Here is a 13,600-nt window from a genome sequence, read left to right on the forward strand (position 1 = left end):
TGAGTTGGGAAGATCCCCTGGAGAGGGCAGTGGCAACCCACTCCAGTACTCTTGCCTGGAAAATCCCATGGACGGAGGAGCCTGGGAGGCTGCAGTAACAGAATATGGTAACAGATTATGTCATGCTCTGTAGATTTGTACTTTGTTTGGTAAGTACAATCATTGGCAGGAGGGAGACTAATAATTTTCCTTTCCCTGATCTTTTTAAAAGATGATATGAAAACAACTTTGTTTTTAAGAAACAAGCAAAGCAGCCACGGGAAAAGAATTTGCAGGTTATGTACTGGGGCAGGGAAACCAGTTTCAAGAACTTATTCTTTTTCTTTCTTTTATCTTTCTCTTTCTTTTTTGGTTAAAGAAGTAGGATAGTGATAATTAAGATAGGGTTATTATCATTGGGATGGATAAGAAAGGATAGAGGGACAGATACTAGCAAACAACAATATATCACAAGAACATAGAAAACAAACAATGTGGGAGAAATGAGAGCCTTTGAGCCAGAAAAGGGACAACAATGCTAAATAGGAACTGGCAAGTGTGGTAGGAGGTGTAGCTCAGAGGTGGAGGGCAAGAATTGTGGACTTGTTTTCAGGTGTGATGAATTGGGGCAAAAGGATAACAACCAGATGAGAAAGTTCAGGGAACATTTTAAAAATCAAAAGGGAAATGGTAAAAGACTAAGATTTGAAAATCATGCGTTACAAAGTCAAACAAACAAACAAAAATATTCAATGTTTTTGCTATTCAATGATATTTATGTTTTAAAATGAGTATTGCACTGCCACACAAATTCTGGCCTTCATGTCTTTTGCATAAGTACATTTCTCAATAATTCAGTGTAATCATTATGGTGCAAATGTTATGCTGTAGCATGGGGGCTGTTCTTAGGAATAAGCTTTAATTGTAACTGTTTGGTATTTTCTATAACCAGCTTTATCTGTGCAAAGTTTCCACTTGTGCTTGAACTTGTCATGCTAGTGCTTTCACCATAACAAGCTGAGGAATGCAGAACACTCCTCCACATCTTACTTTGGCAGAAAAATCTTTCATGGGATTTTAAGCTTAAATTCAGTTGTGTTTGTGATCTCTCAGAACAACATCACATTTAACTGGATTTAATAATTTGTTTTTTTTTTAAATGATGAACAACATGAAATTCAACTAACCTATTAACATAAAAACACAGAGTAGTGAGGGGTAGAATCATATAATATTAATAGAATTTCTAGGAAATATTTCAGAAAGACAAGAACTAGGATTACATAGCAAGTAACTGAGGCTTTTATAGGAATCATATTTTTAACATTTAATAGTGAAGGTAACAGCTAATAGTCAAATGAATGTAAATTAAAATGAGAGATCATGCTTAATCCTATCAGTTTGATAAATAAGTAAATAGATGCAAGAAAATATAAAAATAGATTTATCATTGATACCTAATATTATAGGGAAAATAATCCTCTCCTACATTATTAGAAATTGAAAACTGGTTACATTTTTGCAGGGAAAACTGCATATATGAAAATTAAAAATACTATCTTTTCATTCAGAGTCCCATTTCTAAGAACAAAGGATGACAAAGATAGGGACATTAGTAAAGATGGGCCTGTTGGTCAGTCAAAAATTGAAATTAAAAACTTAGCTTCATAGGAAGGGATAAACAAATTTGGGAACACCATGTAATTAAATATGCAGTCATTTAAACTAACAATTTAGAGGAAAAGCTCACAATGAATTTATTAAATGAAAAAAAAACTATTAATTACAGAAGAAACTCCAGTACTTTGGCCACCTCATGCAAAGAGTTGACTCATTGGAAAAGACTCTGATGCTGGGAGGGACTGGGGGCAAGAGGAGAAGGGGATGACAGAGGATGAGATGGCTGGATGGCATCACCGACTCTATGGACGTGAGTTTGAGTGAACTCCGGGAGTTGGTGATGGACAAGGAGGCCTGACATGCTGCGATTCATGGGGTCGCAAATAGTCAGACACGACTGAGCGACTGATCTGATCTGATGGATGATTCTATACATGCATATATTATATGTTTAATACTATATGCATGGTTTCACTTTGATTAGAACAAAAATGGTCAAGTATTTACAGACTCTGACCCCACAGCCATCAAACCAAAGGAAATTTGTCCCATAAAATAGGCTTTTTTCCTTCTTCTAAATCCTGGCCTTTTTAGATATACATCAGGAACTACAGTCATTGAAGAGGAAAAGCTCTGGGAAATATTCCAGTCTACAATACCAATTTTCAATGATTAAATAAATTTATTTTACAATATTTGGACATTTAGAGAAGGTTTTTATTCCAAAGAACCAACCAATTTGTGCCCTGGCAACCTGGCCTATTCAAAATGGGTTTAGGGATGCCTACAGGTGGGCCCCTCCACCTTTGGTTTGGCACAGTTCTTGGGCTGATCTCCTAGACCTAGCAAAGACTTGTCGTATACCTCAGCATATATTGAAATATTATAATTTACTGAATGTTTTGAAACTTTTAATGTACTTATGCTTCATCTTTCTAACCAGACAGCATCTCTTAAGAGCAGGGACAAGTTTCTTTCAGAACGTACAAGGTCGTATAGAATTGCTGTTGAGAATTTTTGATTTATAATCAGTATAAACACATTATCTTTGCCTGGCATATATGACCTAGGCATATGTATGAATAAAGTATGTCTGTGCCATTTTGTTAACAAAGAAAGTTGTTAAGGTCTCTCCTATTCCCTTGGTGATATCTGTACTCTGTATGCATGCTAAGTCACCTCAGTTGTGTTCAACTCTGTGCGAACCTATGAAGTGTAACCTGCCAGGCTCCTCTATCCATGGAATTCTCCAGGCGAAAATACTGGAGTGGGTTGCCAGTGACCTTCTTCAGGGGGTCTTCCCAACCCCAGGATGGAACCCGAGTCTCATATCTCCTTCATTAGCAGGCAGCTTCTTTAACACTAGTACCACCTGGGAAGTCCTATCTGTACTATATTGTTGAGGAAATCTGTAGAGATGAATTAATGAGGCATTTCATATGTTCAACATGTACTCATATTAAATCTCTTATTTTCCAGCCATCTTTTTTATATTGGTTATGAGTTTAATATTATCCTCTGAGATGAGATTAAGACTAATCAACTCCACCCTGTGCTCAGTTATAGAACGTTCAAAGTTCAAAGGGATCTTAGAAATCAAGTGTTCCAGCACTCTCATTTTACAAATGAAGAATCTGAAACCAGGAAGGTTTGAATTTTCAGTTAAAGAAACATTTGTTGAACATCTGTCATATCTTTAGCCCCAGGGTAAGTCTTGGGAATAAATAGGCAAATTAGATATAATCATATAAGGATTAAACAGTGATATTGTATGTAATGAATGGAACACAGACTTGGCATGAATACTCATTCATCAAACAATATTTTAACATTTTACATTTAATACTGTAGCTCCTAATTTTGCTAGAAGAGGAAAAAAAACTGGATTTGAATGGCATATGAGGATTCCTTAAGGATTTCACTCTCAGTCTAATAAGACATATTCATATTATGACTATTCTTCAATTACATAGCGAGTGACTGAAAAAGGGAATTTAAGTGAGGTGTCTTGATTCCAACTAGTGTTTTTTATCTCTAGTAACACATCTTCTTAAAGCTACACTATGACTTACAGGTTCTTACTATTAGATATGAACATCTCTATATTAGAAAGTAGAGAGAAAAAAAAAGAGCAGTAAGGTGAGCTTTTCTCAACTTTACAATATAGATATACAAAACATGCTATATTAGGATAACATATGTATCATCAGTTTAGTTCAGTTCAGTCACTCAGTCGTGTCTGACTCTTTGTGACCACATGAATTTCAGAACGCCAGGCCTCCCTGTCCATCACCAACTCCCGGAGTTCACCCAGACTCATGTCCATTGAGTTGGTGATGCCATCCAGCCATCTCATCCTCTGTTGTCCCCTTCTCCTCCTGCCCCCAATCCCTCCCAGCATCAGAGTCTTTTCCAATGAGTCAACTCTTCACATGAGGTGGCCAAAGTACTGGAGTTTCAGCTTTAGCATCATTCCTTCCAAATAGGAGTAATCAAAATTATAAGAAAAGGAATCCTACTCCAGACACTTTCAGTGCTCTCTGGACAAAGGGTACTTAAGAAAGGACAGAAGTCATCCATGGTCCTGTTTACCTGTTTTCTTGAGAAGATCATTGGCCTTAATAATTGAACTTGATTGTATTCATCAATGTAGAGGCATAGAAATAAAAAGGGTGAATTACTTTTAATTCAGATTGATGTATTACATTATTAAAGAAATTCTATTGATACTTTCTCAGAAATTATTTTAGGATCTGACTTTTTCTCTATCCCCACTTATGTTGATATACTTCACCCCCAGGTGACTACTGCTCAATGAAGCAGTCACTTATTTGACTATATCTTTTACACCTCTGTCTTCCTTTTTGTTCTTCACATCACCAAATACTATCACCATCAGTTACATTCCTCTTGCAGCCATGAAATTAAAAGATGTTTTCTCCTTGGAAGGAAAGTTATGACCAACCTAGATAGCATATTGAAAAGCAGAGACATTACTTTGCCAACAAAGGTCCATCTAGTCAAGGCTATGGTTTTTCCAGTAGTCATTTATAGATGTGAGAGTTGGACTGTGAAGAAAGCTGAGCACCAAAGAATTGATGCTTTTGAACTGTGGTGTTGGCAAAGACTCTTGAGAGTCCCTTGGACTGCAAGGAGATCCAACCAGTCCATTCTAAAGGAGATCAGTTCTGGGTGTTCATTGGAAGGACTGATGCTAAAGCTGAAACTCCAGTACTTTGGCCACCTCATGCGAAGAGTTGACTCATTGGAAAAGACCCTGATGCTGGGAGGGATTGGGGGCAGGAGGAGAAGGGGACGACAGAGGATGAGATGGCTGGATGGCATCACCGACTTGATGGACATGAGTCTGAGTGAACTCTGGGAGTTGGTGATGGACAGGGAGGCCTGGCGTTCTGCAATTCACGGGGTCACAAAGAGTTGGACATGACTGAGCAACTGAACTGAACTGAAACCATATCCAAACATATTCCTTTACTTCTGGAAAACATCTACAGGCTTTCTGTGATATGTAGGTAAAAACCAAGATTTCTTCATTAGGCATAAAATAAACCATTTGTTCCATAAAATCTCAGAGAATGTAAGCACAAGGAGCGTGAATGAAAGCTTCACGCTCCTTGTTCCCTACCACGCCACTAGAAAGTTTTGCTAATTTTGCTAATGTAGTAACTAAGCATCAGCTGCCATAACAAAATACTACACACTGGATGGCTTAGATGACTGAGGTTTCTTTTTCCACAGTTCCAGAGGCTAGAAGTCAGACCAGGATGTCAACATGACCGAGTTCTGGTGAGAGCTCTCTTCCTGGCTTATAAAACCACCTTCCTCACATGGCAGAAAATAAAAGTAAAGTTCTCCAATCGAGTGAACTCTGGGAGTTGGTGATGGACAGGGAGGCCTGGTGTACTGCAATTCATGGGATCGCAAAGAGTCGGACACGACTGAGTGACTGAACTGAACTGAATATCTCTTCTTTTAAGGGCACTGATCCCTTATGAGGGCCCTACCCTCCTGATCTTATCTAAACCTATCTCTCAAGGGCACTATCTCTAAATACCAATATATTGAGGGTTAGAACATCAACATATGAATTTTGCGCAGAATAGAGTACAGTCTCTAGCACTAAACTTTATCAATTTCAAGCTATTCTTGGTCTCTTATGATAACTACTGCTAAGCAAGAATTACCATTGTTTCCACACATAGAAATACTTAAATGTCAATTTTCAATTATTTGTTTAACCAAACAAGAATCCAGTTAAATAAATACCTTTCATAATCCCACAAGGAAAGAGTATCAAACCCTACATAAATAACGCATAATAGCTTGAAATATCCTTATTTCTCATCAGTTCTTGCGTTTAGATTCTGTAACAATTTGGAAATAGATACAGGAGCTAGATAAGGAGACTATTAACAAAATCATGGTATGTAAAGCTAGATTTCAGGACTGAATTTAAAGTTCAACTGGATTTCTGCTTTTTTCTTCCTGAATGGAACCAAACCACGCATTCACAGGTTGAGTTTCCGGACAATGGCCATATCCCACAACAAGGGCAGAGCTGCCTGGGTGAGATCACAGCATAGAAGTAGCATGGAGAAGAACAAGTGTAGCCTGTGGGTAAGCTCGTTCAAGAGAGTGTCTAAGGTAGCCTCAGATATATCTACGCTGAAACTCTTCCCAGTTTCCCACTCTAAAAATGTCCCTTCTCCTTCTATGTGGAAGAATTAATGATAAGTGGATCAAAGGTAGACACCTATACACAACTAAAACTTTCCCAACTAATGAGCTGAGGCAGAAATGAGAAAAAGTGGGAGAGCTCTTCTGTGTTGTTTTGATTTTTAAAATTTTCTTGTTCATTAGTCTTCCACTCAGAATGTACACACAAAACTCTCAGAGAATAAAAAGCTGAAGTACTACAAGTTCAAGCAACATTTTGCTAATTATATAGAATGATTATTTACTGCTTCATAAGTGACAAGGAAGGACGCGTCAACACTTAAAAGTTATGCATCAAGCAAATGGACAAGGCAAGACTAAGATCCATTAACAATGAAAAGATAAAATAGTCATGGTTGAAATAAAAATTTCTTTAGATGGGAGCTTTTTTTGTTTAGCAAAATACACTGTTAAAACATTTAGAGTGAAAGCCTCTGATAAGAAAAAAGAAAAGTTTTAAACTATTCTGCTTAGAAAATGAATTAAAATGGGATATAGCCTCATAGTAGAGAAGAGACAGGATGGGATAGAGAGAGCAGCAGTTTCACAAAAAAGAATGTATTGTAGTTTGGAGGAATGTTTATTTCTACTATTTAGATTGTAAACTAATTGAGAAATTGATACAGGGATGAGATAAAATCAACATATTAACAGTAAAACTGATATGGAGACTGTGACTTGAATGTGGAGGCAAATGGGACTTCCTACTTCTTCCCTCCCATATTGAACTAAGCCATAAAGAAGCCAGAGAAAAAACGATGGGGCTGGATATACGCAGAGGAAACCTTCTCCCACCTTTAACTGCTGTTCATAGAAGGTGGCAGATATTAAGAAGTCTCAGGTACTGACCTGGTTGCTAAGTATGTGGTGGTTCAAAGGGAAACTGAGAGATGTGGCAGATGTGGTATAGAGAGGCAGATGTGGTAGGTAACTGTTTGTTGATTATGTCTTTTGCCAAATACATGGTCTGGGGGGTGGCTGCTGCTGCTGCTGCTGCTGCTGCTGCTAAGTTGCTTCAGTCGTGTCCGACTCTGTGCGACCCCATAGATGGCAGCCCACCAGGCCCCGACGTCCCTGGGATTCTCCAGATAAGAACACTGGAGTGGGCTGCCATTTCCTCCTCCAGTGCATGAAAGTGAAAAGTTAAAGTGAAGTCCCTCAGTCGTGTCCGACTCTTAGTGGCAGTGGTTGTTAATTGCTGGGTTATACTCAGTAAAGACTTCCCCGGTGGCTCAGACAGTAAAGCGTCTGTCTACAATGCAGGAGACCTGGGTTCAATCCCTGGGTTGGGAAGATCCCCTGGAGAAGGAAATGGCAGTCCACTCCAGTACTATTCCCTGGAAAATCTCATGGACAGAGGAGCCTGGTAGGCTGCAGTCCATGGGGTCGCAAAGAGTCGGACACGACTGAGCCAATTCACTTCACTTCACTCAGTAAAGCAAGCACTGAAGCAAAAATGAATATCTGTCATGAGACAGTAACTGGCTACAGAGTCCTGTGGCCCTTCACATCACTGAGCCTCTAGAAGGACAGAGGATGTATTCTTCATCATTAAGGAGAAGGCTCCAATTGAGACAAGTACACAAATGTTTCAGAGATAGAAGAATGCTAAGTAAATTAAATTGCTTGCTCTGAGCATAGCTAGACCTGGCAGATATCTGTCAAATTCTAAGGCAAAAGGAAAGGGGTGGGAGTTAAATATACTTTCCTCAGTATCATGTTTATAGCTATCTCTAGCAGTCAATCTGAGGAATTTAGACTGTTTTGTCAACTCAGAAAATTAAAAATATAACATATGGTCACTGTCACCATGAGTGATTTGCAGTTTTTGAGGCACCAGCAGAATAAAGACCTTCTAGGAGGTACTGATACAATGGCAATGGTGGGGTCTCTTCACGTTTTAGAACTAAGGACTACAGATGAAAGAAGATGACATACAGTGAGGAGAATTGGGAGGGGGGTGATGAGGTCATCCAGCTAAAAGGACAAACTGGCAAGGTTTAGAAATAATGTTACTGTGACCACAATTTGTACCCACAGTTTTGTTTGGCTGGATTATCAGGTTATATTTAACTTTTTAAATTTACTTTCTCCCTTTTAACCTTCCTCCTGATATGCTCTTCCTGTCCTTGATGACTGGAGAGTAGTGTGACATTTTAAGATTATCCTTCATTCAACATTTTGGAGATGACAGTGGTGTCAAGAAGTCTAAAACTGATGAAACACAGGGGAAAGAAGTGGCACTCTTAGTGGCAGCAGGGTCCATGTGGCAGCAGCAAGAGAAACAATGGCTCATTCATTCCTCAGTGATGTGTCAATGCAGCAAATGCAGATAAAAATAAGTATATTTTAACACTGAGTTCCTTAAGTAGTGCTAATGACTCAGTTCTCTTACAAGGAGCATTATATGTTTATAGAAATAATCACATAGGACCTGGTCCACCTGGGTGTGTGTGTGCGTGTGTGTGTGCGTGTGTACTAGGTTCTGATATCAATCTATAAGTCTTCCTTACTCAGGTAATTACCACTGGCTAGCATGGATAAGAAAATTGCTCTGATTAATCCTGCTATAGTTTTGAAGACCATCCTAATTTGCTCCTGGCAAGCCTAAGAAAGGAATGAAGGAAATTCCCTGTTTTCCATATGCTAGTACCAACTGTTACATAATCTAGTCATGCCATCTCCTGCCAATGTTTTTTTTTTTTTTTTAACTCATTTAAAAACGTTTACTAAGATTTTTTAGGTATAATTGAGAAGATATTATCTTATTTAAAATAGAAATGTTCTACCCTCAAGTAAAATATGAACATCTTAAGTTTCTATGAAAAATGTTCAATGACAAACACATCCATAACTCTCTCCTATGTGCAGTCAGTATTATTTTGGTTATACAACATTGGTTTATTTAGAAATGAACTTACCCTCTCTCATTACATCAAGATGACCATCAAAAATAAATTTTTTTAAAAAAGAAAACAACACGCACTTACTCTATGAAAATATATGCATTTCCAGAGCAATGACATATTGAGGATGCCTTATAATATACCAAGAACTACAAAGCAAAATTAACCAACCTCTTTTAAAATGACTCAAAAAAACCAAAAAAGTGTTTTCACAGTTGTCAGAAGCCCTAGTCAATAAGGAGTCCAGCTGAAAAAAGCAATAGAAAAAGTGGTTGGTAACATGAGTTGACATCAAACGTTTTATGAAATTCCAAGCTTGAGTAAATTTCTTGACAAGAAAGTGTAGAACAAAAAATGAAATAGTATATCACATTGTTCCTTCTTTCGAACTCAAATGAAGTATATTTTAAAGTTTACACAGAAGTTTCAACCACAAAATTCACACTTAATGAAAACCCAGCTTGCTCCAAATGACTAAGAAAAACAAAAAGTGTGAATGTGAGGCAAATTTTATAAGAAGGAAGGTGTTGTAGAAACAGGTTGTGGAAACTGTTGTAGAAACAATCTAATTGGTAGTTAAATCTGTAATAGAAAAGTGGTATTCATATGTAAGAGCATAAAGTGAAATATAAGCTTAGGATCATAAGAAAAAATAAAACAAAGCAAGAGGATATTAAAGCAGAATTTTATAATATTTTAGTTAAGTATTTAAATATTTTGGTTGAATTGGCCAAACTCTGTGAGAAGTTTTCTCAAATTATTTTGGCTAAAATTGTTTTGATCAACTGACTTTCATCTTCTTATAATTGGCAGTTATTTATATCATGGGAAAGAATTTTAATATGTCTTAACTACACAGTATAGATGATAGATATAGACACATGCATACACACATTCATAGGTAGATGGGTTTTTGTCTTTTTTTTTACACTTACAAAAGCATACTTTGGATGTTTGACTTTTCATATAGTATAACCCAAGAAATGAATGCTGTGACAATTTGGACTTCAATTACTATGATTCACGTCACAGCTCTCTCATCATAAATTAAAAAACTTACCCTTGTGTCAGTTATCTGAAGGCCTCTTTATTTCTGAGCACTGAAAGCTGTTTTTGTTGTTGTTGTTGTTTGTTTGTTTTAAGGCGCAGGGCCAGAGTGTATAATCAGTTTTATGTAGTTAGGCCCAGTCAGACTTCAGCAGTCTTCCTATGTGTAAGGTACAGTTCTAGACCAGGCAATGAAGAAAGGAAGATGACCTCAATGGAGACAGGTTACCTTTATTCAGGCAAGGAGGGGCGACAGTTGGTCTAACAACCAGGCTGAGCGTTTGCGGGATCAGGAGGGCTTCATATTTATGGGAAGGTTTTGGGGAAGCAATACGGGAAGATTTAGTCAGGCAGGGCATTCTGGGTAATCTTTTGCTGAGATGGCAGTTTGCGGATGAACCAGGGTGGGTGTTCCCGGGCCACGGTGTAGGGTCCCGGGCTGATGCAATCTGCCTGGAGTATCGGAGTGGGACCTAAAGTTCAGTTTTGTCATCCCTGAAATCAGGTGGTTCAGCAAGGGCCCTTGAGGTCATTATCTTCTTTTTCCAGGCCCAAGGCCTTTGAGGTCTTTATCTTCTTTTCTAGGCCCGAGGACTCCTTCATTCCAGACCGTGAAATCTTAAAAAAGATGGGGAAAAAGGGCGCTGTATCTCTCTGGCTACTTCCTGCTGGGTCGGGGTGACAGCTCTGGATCTGGAATGAAGGACTGTCCTAGGGCCCAGGGTCCCCTTTTTCTGGTGTTGAGGTGAGGCTCTCAAGAAGGAGAATGGTCTTGACTTGATCTCGAGAGATGGCCCAAATCTGATCTTAGAGAAACCTTCAGAAGAGATTGAAGAAACACGGACCAAATAAGTAAGATAATAAGTACTAATGGTCCCAAGAAAGGGAGCAACCCAAGGGAGGGCCAGTTGGAACAGACTTTGGGGAGTGGAAAGATTTTATAACTCTTTTTTGTGGCGTTTGATTCTGTCCCTAAGTTCTCTGACCCTTTCCTGGACTAGGCCTGTTTCCTTAACAAAATAGCAGCTGTCCTCTCCTAGGAAAAGGCAGGTTCCTCTCTTTTCCATGGTGAGAAGGTCCAGGGCTTGTCTGTTTTGTAGGGCCACAGAAGCTAATGAGTTAATTTGTCTTTGGGCTGGAACACAGGATTCCACCACCTGTTCCATATCCTCATTAAGTTCTTGGGATAGCTTGTAGTAGAAATGGGCTGAGGTCGAGATGCCCCCAATCCCTGTGCCCAGGGCTGCCGCAATGCTGGTCCCAATCAGGAGGGGGGCCACGATAGCTCGTTTTTTCCTGTGGGAATGTTCCACTTGGGGGTCAACTATCTGTTGTATCCCTTATTCTTTGAGGATTGTTAGACCCAGGGTCAGGAAGACCAAGATGCAAGGTCTGGGGGTGGGGTGGGGGGGTCAGGGGGAAGACATGAATATGAGTAAGTCCTGCAGAGATTGAAGATTCCTGGGTTGGTGCAATTATTTGTGCTGTTCCAGAGCACCCAAGTGGAACAGAAGGACAGAGCGGAGTTTGTAAGACCAGTGTACTTGGAGCTAGAGTAGTTGATACAGGTTTTAGGTTTGAAGGGGCTGAAAGAAGGATTTTGTCAGAAACTGGCCCAATGAGTTGTGTGGTGTTTTGTTAGGGAGGGGAGGTATAGTTGCCCTGTGACAACCACGTGGAGGGTAAAGGGATTGGTTTGTGTGGTGATGGAGACAGTGATATGCATATCCAGAATTGGGATGTGTGTTGTGTGTGTTGGAAGAATTGGAAGGAGGAGTTAAGAAGGTGGGTCAGGTGTCAGTTGTCAGAGGGAGGATTTAGGAGAGGCCATAGTTGGGAAAGACTAGAGATCTCTTCAAGAAAATTAGAGATACCAAGGGAACATTTCATGCAAAGATGGGCTCGATAAAGGACAGAAATGGTATCAAACTAACAGAAGTAGATGATATTAAGAAGAGGTGGCAAGAATACACAGAAGAACTGTACAGAAAAGTTCTTCATAACCAAGATAATTACGATGGTGTGATCACTCACCTAGAGCGAGACATCCTGGAAGGTGAAGTCAAGTGGGCCTTAGAAAGCATCACTATGAACAAAGCTAGTGGAGGTGATGGAATTCCAGTTGAGCTCTTTCAAATCCTGAAAGATGATGCTGTGGAAGTGCTGCACTCAATATGCCAGCAAATTTGGAAAACTCAGCAGTGGCCACAGGACTGGAAAAGGTCAGTTTTCATTCCAATCCCAAAGAAAGGCAGTGCCAAAGAATGCTCAAACTACCGCACAATTGCATTCATCTCACACGCTAGTAAAGTAATGCTCAAAATTCCCCAAGCCAGGCTTCAGCAATATGTGAACTGTGAACTTCCAGATGTTCAAGCTGGTTTAGAAAAGGTAGAGGAACCAGAGATCAAATTGCCAACATCTGCTGGATCATCGAAAAAGCAAGAGAGTTCCAGAAAAACATCTATTTCTGCTTTATTGACTATGCCAAAGCCTTTGACTGTGTGGATCACAATAAACTGTGGAACATTCTGAAAGTGATAGGAATACCAGAGCACCTGACCTGCCTCTTGAGAAACCTATATGCAAGTCAGGAAACAACAGCTAGAACTGGACATGGAACAACAGACTGGTTCCAAATAGGAAAAGGAGTATGTCAAGGCTGTATACTGTTACCCTGCTTATTTAACTTCTATGCAGAGTACATCATGAGAAATGCTGGGCTGGAAGAAACACAAGCTGGAATCAAGATTGCTGGGAGAAATACCAATGACCTCAGATATGCACATGACACCAAGTAGTTGGGTCAGGCACAACTGTAGTTTGAAGAGTGTCCAGGTCATTCAGTATCTTCTTAGATGGTCGACAGAGGTTGTCACTGGGTGATTTTTAAGGAGGTGGGCTCTGTGAGGGAGACCTGATACGTGTCCGTTAAGGGGAGCAGCACAGAATTGGAGGTAACCCTTTTTAGGTGAGAGAGGGTGTACCCAGGAAGCAACTTTTTCGAGCTTAGCTGCAGTTGGGGTAAGGAGGATGATTTTGAATAGTCCCTGCCACTTTAGGGTTAGGTCACCCTGGGGATTTTTAAACAGATAGACCATGTCTCCAATTTGTAGAAGGGGTGAAGGGGATGGGGGTCAAGAGCAGGCAAGTTGTGATTGACGTATTCCCAGAGGACACTGTGGGATTCTGCTAGCAGAGGGGAGTATAGGGAGTTTGGTATGGGAGGAGGTTTAGGGGGAAGTCTGAGAGGGATTATGGGTCTTCCAAATGTAACTTCAAAGGGGCTTAGCCCAAGGGGTTGATTTCTG

At 39.6% G+C, this 13,600-nt stretch overlaps 1 pseudogene; it reads right to left on the reverse strand.

The window, feature by feature from the left end:
* Positions 1-10,947: 10,947 nt before the first annotated feature.
* LOC147374438 (syncytin-1-like) lies at positions 10,948-12,015 on the reverse strand (annotated as a pseudogene).
* Positions 12,016-13,600: the final 1,585 nt, after the last annotated feature.

Source organism: Bos grunniens, chromosome 4, assembly GCF_055505025.1.
Source record: "Bos grunniens cultivar Pamir isolate PY7600 chromosome 4, Bosgru_T2T1.0, whole genome shotgun sequence".
Lineage (NCBI taxonomy): Eukaryota > Metazoa > Chordata > Mammalia > Artiodactyla > Bovidae > Bos > Bos grunniens.